The sequence below is a fragment of the Tupaia chinensis genome, unplaced genomic scaffold (genome assembly GCF_000334495.1).
Source record: "Tupaia chinensis unplaced genomic scaffold, TupChi_1.0 Scaffold000578_2, whole genome shotgun sequence".
Classification (NCBI taxonomy): domain Eukaryota; kingdom Metazoa; phylum Chordata; class Mammalia; order Scandentia; family Tupaiidae; genus Tupaia; species Tupaia belangeri.
This window is the reverse complement of record NW_006160094.1, coordinates 5,009,876-5,020,608: the sequence shown is the minus strand read 5'-3', so window position 1 is coordinate 5,020,608 and position 10,733 is coordinate 5,009,876. Positions and strand designations below refer to the sequence as shown.

The 10,733-nt window shown below is 51.0% G+C and overlaps 1 protein-coding gene across 1 annotated transcript in view; it reads right to left on the bottom strand.

Annotated features, from left to right (window-relative positions):
* The window catches only part of CCNY (cyclin Y), a gene marked incomplete at its 5' end in the record, with an annotated part of 54,104 nt that overhangs the window by 29,531 nt on the left and 13,840 nt on the right, over positions 1-10,733 (bottom strand).

Below are 10,733 nucleotides of genomic sequence, written 5' to 3'. Positions count from 1 at the left end.
GAGGAGAAGGGATTGCGGCGTGGCCACCCCCCTGGGGGGGGGGTGATTTCTTGCTTTCTGTCTCTCTCTGTCTGTCTGGCAAGTGCATGCGCCCTATAACAAAAAACTTCTCAAAAAAATAAAACAAAAACAAAAGCAAAATACCGTCTGCTGCAGGCCTTCAGGCTGAGAATGCTCTGTGTAACTCCGGGTGTGGCGTTCAGGTCGGGGGCAACAAGGAAGTTTAGTCCAGAAAACCGGGTTCAGGAGAGCAGACACTCGTCCAGGGTGGGGCCTGAAACATCCCCATGTGCTCTACAGAAAGGCTCAGAGGTGGGCTAGACTCTCCCCAGAGCGTAAGAAATCCCAGCTGCTTTCCTACCTTCGGCTTTCCTACCTAGGCTGTCTCCCACATCATTTGTCAGTCATTACAGAAACCCAAGCACACCAGGAATTTGCACAATGCAAAGTTTTAAGGACCTTTGCAAATCCCATTTCCACTGCTGCTCAAAACTGTCCTGTGAGACAGGAAGGCTAGTGATGCCATCCTCTTTACAAGTGACTTAAATAAAGCACGTTGCCAATGGCACGACAACGTGGTACCGCGAAGCAGAGCACTATCTGCGGTCAGAACTCAGGCTACCCGACTCGGAGTGACGCGGTCTGTCGTGACACACGAACGTTTGTCACGTGCATCACGTTTCCCTACGAGGGCAGTGAGCCTGGCCAAACCTCACTGTGCCAGAGGGTCACTTCTTCTCTTCAAAAAGTCTTAAAAATTTTTAAAAAAAAGGAACTAAAGAAAAAACTAAGAGTAATGCTTTGAAGAAACAAGGATTAGAATGTAAAGTCAAGTGCACAGGACTGTAGACAAAATATAAAAAGCCAAAGACTCTGACAAGTCCTCAGGAGGTTACCACGTGACTTGTAGGTCTCCTTCTCACAGAGGGGATGGAAACACGTCCACGGCAGCACCCGCACGGCAGCCCACGGGGGCGAAACCCAAACGCTCACGAACAGGTGGGAAAATAAGCACAGTGTGCTACACCCTAAGTGGGACGTTCTCTGTCCATTACAGGAATGGAGGGACCTCGAGCACACGCTAAGTGAGAGAGGCCAGACACACACACCCACATGCCCCATCACACCTCCGTGGGACGTCTGACAGGGCCCAGGGACAGTGCGCCAGGGGCTGCAGGGGCTGGGAGAGGGACATGGGATACCCGCTAACAGGCGCAGGGTTCTTTCCAGGTGAGGAGTGCATTCTGAGCGGACTGAGAGACGGCTGTACCGTGGTTAACTTTATTTCTGAATGTAACAGAATTCCAGTCTATTTCTGAATATAATCGCATAGTACATGAACTGTGAACTGGGAAAGGGTGAGATATGAGGCATGTGAGCTAAACGGGCCCAGAAGCATCAGCAACCCGGTCACGACGAGCACACGCGTGACCCAGACTGAGGTTTCTAGACCATGTGCACTGAGAGGAACCCGGACGCCCTGGAGACGGCTGATTCCAGGGCTCAGGCAGGGAAGGTCCACAACGAGCCTAGAATATCTTATCGAGTCAGAAAGTAAGGAAAGCTTAAAAAAAGAGAGAGAGAGAAAAAAGAGTGCGGCGTGTCACAAGAACACGACCATCTTGAAAAGGCTGTCATTAGCCAAAACTGGGGTGGCGTGAACATCAAACTAGTGAAGGGAGGGAATAAACACAGCGTGGCTGAATAAGAGACCCTGCAAGTCCACCAGGGGAAGGAGGAAGGGCTGAAGGGGGAAGGGCGGAGGGTACACGACCGGCTGGGTGGGAAGGCAGGCAGGCCCTCCCGCAGAGCAGGAGGCTGACAATTGGGAGGAGTGGAGCTGGACAGCTATCACTGTGTCACTGAGGCCACGACACTGCTCACGCAGGAGGAGGAGAGGTGGACAGCTATCACTGTGTCACTGAGGCCATGACACTGCTCACGCGGGAGGAGTGGTGCTGGACAGCTATCACTGTGTCACTGAGGCCATGACACTGCTCATGTGGGAGGAGAGGTGGAGCTGGACAGCTATCACTGTGTTGCTGAGGCCACGAAGACTGCTCAGGTGAGCACAAGTGGATGCTAAGCCTGGGGGGTGGGGTTAAAGGGCACGGTCTCATGGTGCCTGTGTGTGGACGGCCCTGTGTCCCTGAGGCCACGACACTGCTCACGCGGGAGGAGTGGAGCTGGACAGCTATCGCTGTGTCACTGAGGCCAAGACACTGCTCACGTAGGAGGAGTGGAGCTGGACAGCTATCACTGTGTCACTGAGGCCACGACACTGCTCACGCGGGAGGAGTGGAGCTGGACAGCAATCATTGTGTCACTGAGGCCATGACACTGCTCATGCGGGAGGAGAGGTGGAGCTGGACAGCTATCACTGTGTCACTGAGGCCACGACACTGCTCACGCAGGAGGAGGAGAGGTGGACAGCTATCACTGTGTCACTGAGGCCATGACACTGCTCACGCGGGAGGAGTGGAGCTGGACAGCTATCGCTGTGTCACTGAGGCCAAGACACTGCTCACGTAGGAGGAGTGGAGCTGGACAGCTATCACTGTGTCACTGAGGCCACGACACTGCTCACGCGGGAGGAGTGGAGCTGGACAGCAATCATTGTGTCACTGAGGCCATGACACTGCTCATGCGGGAGGAGAGGTGGAGCTGGACAGCTATCACTGTGCCACTGAGGCCACGACACTGCTCACGCAGGAGGAGGAGAGGTGGACAGCTATCACTGTGTCACTGAGGCCGTGACACTGCTCACGCGGGAGGAGTGGTGCTGGACAGCTATCACTGTGTCACTGAGGCCACGACACTGCTCATGCGGGAGGAGAGGTGGAGCTGGACAGCTATCACTGTGTTGCTGAGGCCACGAAGACTGCTCAGGTGAGCACAAGTGGATGCTAAGCCTGGGGGGTGGGGTTAAAGGGCACGGTCTCATGGTGCCTGTGTGTGGACGGCCACATGGACGCACCGAGAGGGCAGACGGCTGTCCTGGGCCCCAGGCCTGATGCCCTGAGAAGGGAAGGCGGCATCCCACAAGGCACTCCGCCTGTGACTCTCACAGGATCCTTCGGCTCCATTCTGCACTGAGAAACAACTGGTCTGTGTTCTTCAACCGTGCCAATGTCATGAGAGAGGACAGCCACGATCTACCCCAGAGTAAAGGACCCTGGCTCTCCAGCTAGACACAACAGCGATCTCGCGATCTGGACTGTAACCGTGCTGCTGAGGGCCCTGTGAGGCCACTTAACCCCCGGGAACACCCCAGCTAACAGAACTGCATCAAGACGGAAATCCTAACTACACGCACAGTGGAGTACTTGGGGTAAAGGGCGAGATGCAAGCAGCCTACCCCAAAGCAATTCAGAGAACAGTGATTGGAGAATGAGTGGAAGGTGACTAAACTCGGAGAGGTGCTTCAGAAGTGGTTAGTCTGGTAAAGGGTGTGTAGGCGTTTTCTGTACGATTATTACAGTGGCTCTGTAACTGAAACAGGTCAAGTGAAAGTTAAAAGCCGATGTGACAAGTCAAAGCCAGGCTCCAGCTCACGTACAGGTGAAGCACCTGCTTCTTACAGGGCTCTCCCAACAAGCTTCCGTCAAGTAGACGGTTCGCTCTGCACTGGACTCCAGTTCTCTTCCCTTCTGCCACTGCAGAGCCCCGAGCAAGGGGGCAAAGCTGAAGACCGAGGAGTTACGAGAACAGTGAAGGCACGATTGGAACGGCACGGCACGTGGGTCCAGCATCACCTGGCGCCTGGAGCGCCAGTCCGGCCAATGTTCAGACCAGCTAGTGTCCCTCTGTCCTAGGCCATCGGCAGACAGGATGGGGCCAGGAAGCTGCAGGCCACGGGGAAACTCCCTCCACATGCATGAGATGCAGGAAGTTCAGACAGTATGGTCAAGAATTTATGCCGGCTCATTCAGGGACAAGGTCCTGACACCATACTTGGAAGCCTGGGGCTTCGAGTGCAGTTCCCACAGAGAACCCCCCTGAGCTTCCTAGGATAACGCAGCCTCAGGTCACCGACCTCCCCACCTGCCCGCCTCCCCAAGGACGACTTCGTTGGACATGGCCTTGGGCACAGGCGGGAAGGAAGCAGTTCCACCTGTAGGTCAGCCGCCCCACAGCACACAGACCACTGCCCGCCCAGGCGAGTGACAGCAGGAGGAGAAGGGTGGGTGAGGGGGAAACAGGAAGAAAATCTAAGGAAATGTAGCGAATAGTCTCTTCATTAATAGTCCCGCTGCTGATACTTTCTGTAAGTTTGAAATTATTTTAAAATGAAAATTAGATTTCCTTAATCTTACGGGATTTTTACCAACTCTGAGCAAGGCAGTAGCATGGCGGCCCAGGTAGCTGGATCCCAATGGCTGACTGATACCAGTCCCAGACTGGGCAGCCTGAGAGGCACACCAGGCACGTGTGCGTGCACACCCAGAATCCTGAGAGGAGGAGCGGAGAAGGGATTGTGGCATGGCCATCCCTCACGTGAGGGTACTTTCTCACTTCGCCTCTTCTTCTATCTCAGTGAGCACAACGGGCCCTCAAGAAGATTAAGATTAATTTTTTTCAATTATACAATTTTTGAAATTAAAATCTAAGTCTTCTTTCACACCTGCCAAGTATTGGGTCATCGGGAAAGTCATGACATATTTTTCTATGCAAAACTGTGTCGTGATTTTCCCACCAACCTAATATATTGTACTGATGCTAACGCAGTAGCAGCTTAATAACTTTTTGTTCCATTAATGGCAAATCTCCCAGAGAAAAATCACAGTTCAGATTTTTAAAAATTTTAGTTCCTGGTCCTAGCTCACTTCACTCCTTGACTTTTATGGCTTATAGATAAAGAATACAGCCAGACCAGAAACCATTTTATAAGAAATCCTCTCTCACTCAAAACTAAGAGACTGAAATCAATCTAGAAGTAAACCATATTAGAGGAACAAAAACTGTTTAAGTCATTATTCCCCAAAGAAGTTGGACACAACACACTTCTCTCAGGGAATCCTGGTCTCAACAATTATGAAAACATAGTAGACATACTCAAAATACCAGGACTTTCATCAGTATCTCTACTGAACTTGGAGATTAAATCGCCTTTACCTAAATGTCAGTGGCACTGACACCAACTGATTTTTTTTTTTTTGAGAGGTTTTTCCTATAGGGCACCAGAAAGACAGAGAGAGACAGAAAGTAAGAAATTACCCCCAGGGGGAATGGCCATGCCGCAATCCCTTCTCCTCCATTCTCCTCATGAGATCTTGGGCACACACGCAAGTCACCGGGTCCAGGACGCGAACCGCAAATCACCTGCCGTCCATTACCTCATATGACCGAACAGGAGATAAAGAAAACTGGAGCTGGGAGGCTTCTCCGAGGTCGCCCAGTCAGTACAGGCAGGAGGACCAGGGTTCGAACTAATGCCATTCTGCTCCAATTCCAGCTAACGACATACTCTTGAGTGGCTGATAAACCTTCATTTCCTCACAAAGTTTCTAGAACTAGCACCTATCTCAATGTTGAGACCAGCATTTTATTTCCTCTTATTTATTTATTTTTTGCCTGAGGATAACATTACACAGCATTCCTAGTTCAGCTCTCCTTTTGGAGTACTTCTACAGCAGGGAAGACACAGGGAAGCTAGATGCTAGGTTCCCGATCATTCTATAAACGCCCTTTCTCTTTTGTAAGGGCTTAGAAGGCTCAATCCATTTTAGGTGTGCTGTCGCCAGATGGCAGGAGGATGTTACAGAAAATTTAAGGCTTACATTTTTCCTAAGTTTCAGGAATGACTTTTTGGGCTTCAGCCACCTGCAGTGTCAGCCACAAATTTAAATAATAGATTTTTATCATTTTAGTTAAAAGATTTATTAAAGCAGCTAACCTTAAAAAACACAAAGATGTAACTTCAGTTTTTTGTTTGTTTGTTTGTTTTTTGAGAAAGAGATTTTTGCTATAGGGCATGTGTGCTCACCGGAGGGACAGAGAAAGACAAAAAGCGAGAAATCACCCCCAGGGGGGATGACCATGCTGCAGTCGCCTCTCCTCCATTCTCCTCTCAGGACTTCACTGGGCAGCCTGAGAGGCACACCAGGCACGTGTGCGTGCACACCCAGAATCCTGAGAGGAGGAGCGGAGAAGGGATTGTGGCATGGCCATCCCTCACGTGAGGGTACTTTCTCACTTCGCCTCTTCTTCTATCTCAGTGAGCACAACGGGCCCTCAAGAAGATTAAGATTAATTTTTTTCAATTATACAATTTTTGAAATTAAAATCTAAGTCTTCTTTCACACCTGCCAAGTATTGGGTCATCGGGAAAGTCATGACATATTTTTCTATGCAAAACTGTGTCGTGATTTTCCCACCAACCTAATATATTGTACTGATGCTAACGCAGTAGCAGCTTAATAACTTTTTGTTCCATTAATGGCAAATCTCCCAGAGAAAAATCACAGTTCAGATTTTTAAAAATTTTAGTTCCTGGTCCTAGCTCACTTCACTCCTTGACTTTTATGGCTTATAGATAAAGAATACAGCCAGACCAGAAACCATTTTATAAGAAATCCTCTCTCACTCAAAACTAAGAGACTGAAATCAATCTAGAAGTAAACCATATTAGAGGAACAAAAACTGTTTAAGTCATTATTCCCCAAAGAAGTTGGACACAACACACTTCTCTCAGGGAATCCTGGTCTCAACAATTATGAAAACATAGTAGACATACTCAAAATACCAGGACTTTCATCAGTATCTCTACTGAACTTGGAGATTAAATCGCCTTTACCTAAATGTCAGTGGCACTGACACCAACTGATTTTTTTTTTTTTGAGAGGTTTTTCCTATAGGGCACCAGAAAGACAGAGAGAGACAGAAAGTAAGAAATTACCCCCAGGGGGAATGGCCATGCCGCAATCCCTTCTCCTCCATTCTCCTCATGAGATCTTGGGCACACACGCAAGTCACCGGGTCCAGGACGCGAACCGCAAATCACCTGCCGTCCATTACCTCATATGACCGAACAGGAGATAAAGAAAACTGGAGCTGGGAGGCTTCTCCGAGGTCGCCCAGTCAGTACAGGCAGGAGGACCAGGGTTCGAACTAATGCCATTCTGCTCCAATTCCAGCTAACGACATACTCTTGAGTGGCTGATAAACCTTCATTTCCTCACAAAGTTTCTAGAACTAGCACCTATCTCAATGTTGAGACCAGCATTTTATTTCCTCTTATTTATTTATTTTTTGCCTGAGGATAACATTACACAGCATTCCTAGTTCAGCTCTCCTTTTGGAGTACTTCTACAGCAGGGAAGACACAGGGAAGCTAGATGCTAGGTTCCCGATCATTCTATAAACGCCCTTTCTCTTTTGTAAGGGCTTAGAAGGCTCAATCCATTTTAGGTGTGCTGTCGCCAGATGGCAGGAGGATGTTACAGAAAATTTAAGGCTTACATTTTTCCTAAGTTTCAGGAATGACTTTTTGGGCTTCAGCCACCTGCAGTGTCAGCCACAAATTTAAATAATAGATTTTTATCATTTTAGTTAAAAGATTTATTAAAGCAGCTAACCTTAAAAAACACAAAGATGTAACTTCAGTTTTTTGTTTGTTTGTTTGTTTTTTGAGAAAGAGATTTTTGCTATAGGGCATGTGTGCTCACCGGAGGGACAGAGAAAGACAAAAAGCGAGAAATCACCCCCAGGGGGGATGACCATGCTGCAGTCGCCTCTCCTCCATTCTCCTCTCAGGACTTCGGGTAAGCACACACACACATGTGCACCCAGCATGAGTTTTAAGCTGCCGGGTCCAGGACTCAACTGCAGTGACTCCGTGGGAATTCAGCGATGTAATGACGCCATCTGCTGGTCCCTCTTCAGCAGATTTTAAACAAAGTACAAACTTGAAATAAATCTGCTATGCAAGCTTTTAAAAACACCTGTGAATCTTTCCTTGAAAATGTATTAAAATTTCTCGTAACTATTCATTCTACTCACGTCTAAACCACAGGCGTCGGTTAAGCGTTAACGTGAAAGATCCGTGTGCTGCTGGCTGGCCGGTCAGCACTCCCCGGGGTGTGCCCATCCACACAGTGCCCGGAGCAGCTGCCTGCTCTCACTCCGCCCGCCTTCTGGCAGTTCTAAGGCCCTGCAGGCCGTCTCCTGCCTGGGGTCCCACCACTCTCCATGGCCTTTCTCTAGAGAATGTTCCTTTTACCTGCTGGTAAGTGTTGTTTGCTGGGAGTCAGAGAAGCCTATTTCTCCACTCGGAGGAAGTCATCTTCCTGCAGTCCTGTCCTCCCAGGAGCAGGGCTGAACCACCCTCCTCTCTCTCCATCGCTGCCCTCATCTTTCTTAAATAATGCCCTCTGCAGATGATCTGACCAACACGGACTAAGTGGGCTCTTAGAAACTTGAAGGAGAAATTCAAGAAACATGATCTCCCACAATAAAGCAAGTCAAACCACGGAAAGTTCTTTTTTTTCCCCAGCGAGGTTTTTGCTATAAGACGTGTGTGCTCGCTAGACAGACAGAGACAGAGAGATAGAAAGCGAGAAGTCACCCCCCCCCAGGGGGGATGGCCACGTTGCAATCCCTTCTCTTCACTTCTCCTCCCGGGATCTTGGGTACGCGCACACACATGCCCAGCATGAGTTTAAGCCACCAGGTCCGGGACTCGAATGGCAGTCGACTGACTACATGGGAGTCCAGCCACTACATAACTGCCGGTCCCAAACCATGGAAAGTTCTTGCAAACAGGGTGAAGGGTAACTGCTGTCCCAGGAGCAGTTACGCATTTCAGTTGGGGTCTGCATTCAGAAACCAGTCCTACAGCCCGCCCTGTGTCACCTCCAACCTCACACAGGCAAGCTCGACCACTGGTGACCTGCTGGGAGCTGGCGTCACCGCGGGAAGACGCACACAGGACGACGGCTGACGGGGGCCAGAGCCGGGCCACTGGGGCCCTAGTCCCTGCTCCACTGTTCACTTGGTTAAGGTCGTGCCTCAGTTTCCTCGTCTGCACAATGGGAAGGATAAGGAGCACCCGCCGGGCACAGCTACTGGTGAGGACGGTGAGGAGCTCGGGAACACTGGTCACTGTCTAACACGTGCGGAGCCTCAAACCTGGAAACAGCCGGTGTGCAAGGCTGTGTGAGCCTGACTGAAGCTGCTTCAGCTGGTGGGAAGGGCACCACAGTGTCCCCCGCTGAGGAGCCCCCAGGTGGCGAGGGCTAGTCACAGACTGGTGGGTCAGGCTGTCACAGGGTCTATTACATGAGACACTCGGCACAGAGAGCTCCCTTACCCCGGGCCCATGTTCTGGAGCAGGTCTCCACAGCTGACTCACTCTTGCTGCAGGGAGGTGAGGAGCTGTACGGGGGCAGGGTGGGGCTGGGTTCAGAGCCCCCACGCTGGCACACACAGCCTACCACTCGAATCCAGGCACGGAGGCCAACGGGGACGACCCACTGTGTGGCAGGGGCCAGGGCTGTGCGGGACACAAATGTGAGGCTAGGCAGGAGTATACACGAGGATAGATGTGCAAGCCACAGCCACGAGAGCACAGCCCTGTCCTTCAGCCACAGTCAGGGCACAGGGACCCGGTCACAGCCAGGAGAGGACAGTGCTGTCCCTTAGCCACAGTCCCAGCACAGGGACACGGGCACAGCCAGTAGCGGACACAGCCACAGTCAGGGCACAGGGACACGGTCACAGCCAGGAGAGGACAGTGCTGTCTCTTAGCCACAGTCCCAGCACAGGGACACAGTCACAGCCAGGAGAGGACAGCCCTGTCCCTCAGCCACAGTCCCGGCACAGTGGTCACGCTCTCGCCCTCCACGCGCTGTGAGCAGAGCTGCTGTGACGGTGGTGCTGGCTTGGCTGTGCACCCAGTAGGCTCAGGAACAGAGGCAAGGATTTCCACTTAGTTCCAATCACTCCAGTTTCTGTATCCTACCCAAGTATGTACCATTAGGAAGGAAGCATGGCGTATTTCCTCTTCCTTTCCCCCGCCGAGCATGGTCGTTTCTCAGATGCTAACACCGCTGCTTCGAAATGTAAGTAACCAGGAAGAGGTTGTGGACTGCTTCATGGACATGACAAAGCCCGAGCCCTCCGGACCCCCCCAGCAGTGTCCGTGTGCATACCGACGAGGTCCGTGGCCTCGCCTCTCCTGCGGGCTGGGTATGCTTACCAACCTCTCTAGCTCGACCTCGCCTAGACCTCCAAAGGGCATGAAACACACTGTCACGCTGGCATACTTTATGGGTTTACGCCTCCCAGCCTTAGTGCCAAGTACTTCAAAACCTGCAAATACCGTAACGCAAACTGCCTAAAATTCCAAGAACTCCCGCACAGGGTAAAACATGCCACTCCTGGTTTCGGTATGAGGATTTACGCACGTATTTCGATAAGGTACCTACTTGTCGTTCCATGCCCTCAGGGACCATTTCCTTCCTTAAGTAAAGGGGCGTATGGTTAGGGGAGGAGAGGGGCTATACCCTGCCTGTGTCAGGGCTTCCCCGGGACACAGAGGGGGCGGGAGCCAGCTGCCTCTGCTGCTCAAGAAGGGAACCGCGTCCCGACGGGATGCCTTCCACCTGGCTACCAGGAGGCTGAGGCTGCTCAAAATGGCCAGAACTAGAGCTAAACGTTCTGGAAAGTCCCTTTAAAATTAAAATGCTTCAAGTTTATTCTTTTCCTTCCAGCACCAAAGGAAACATCAACTA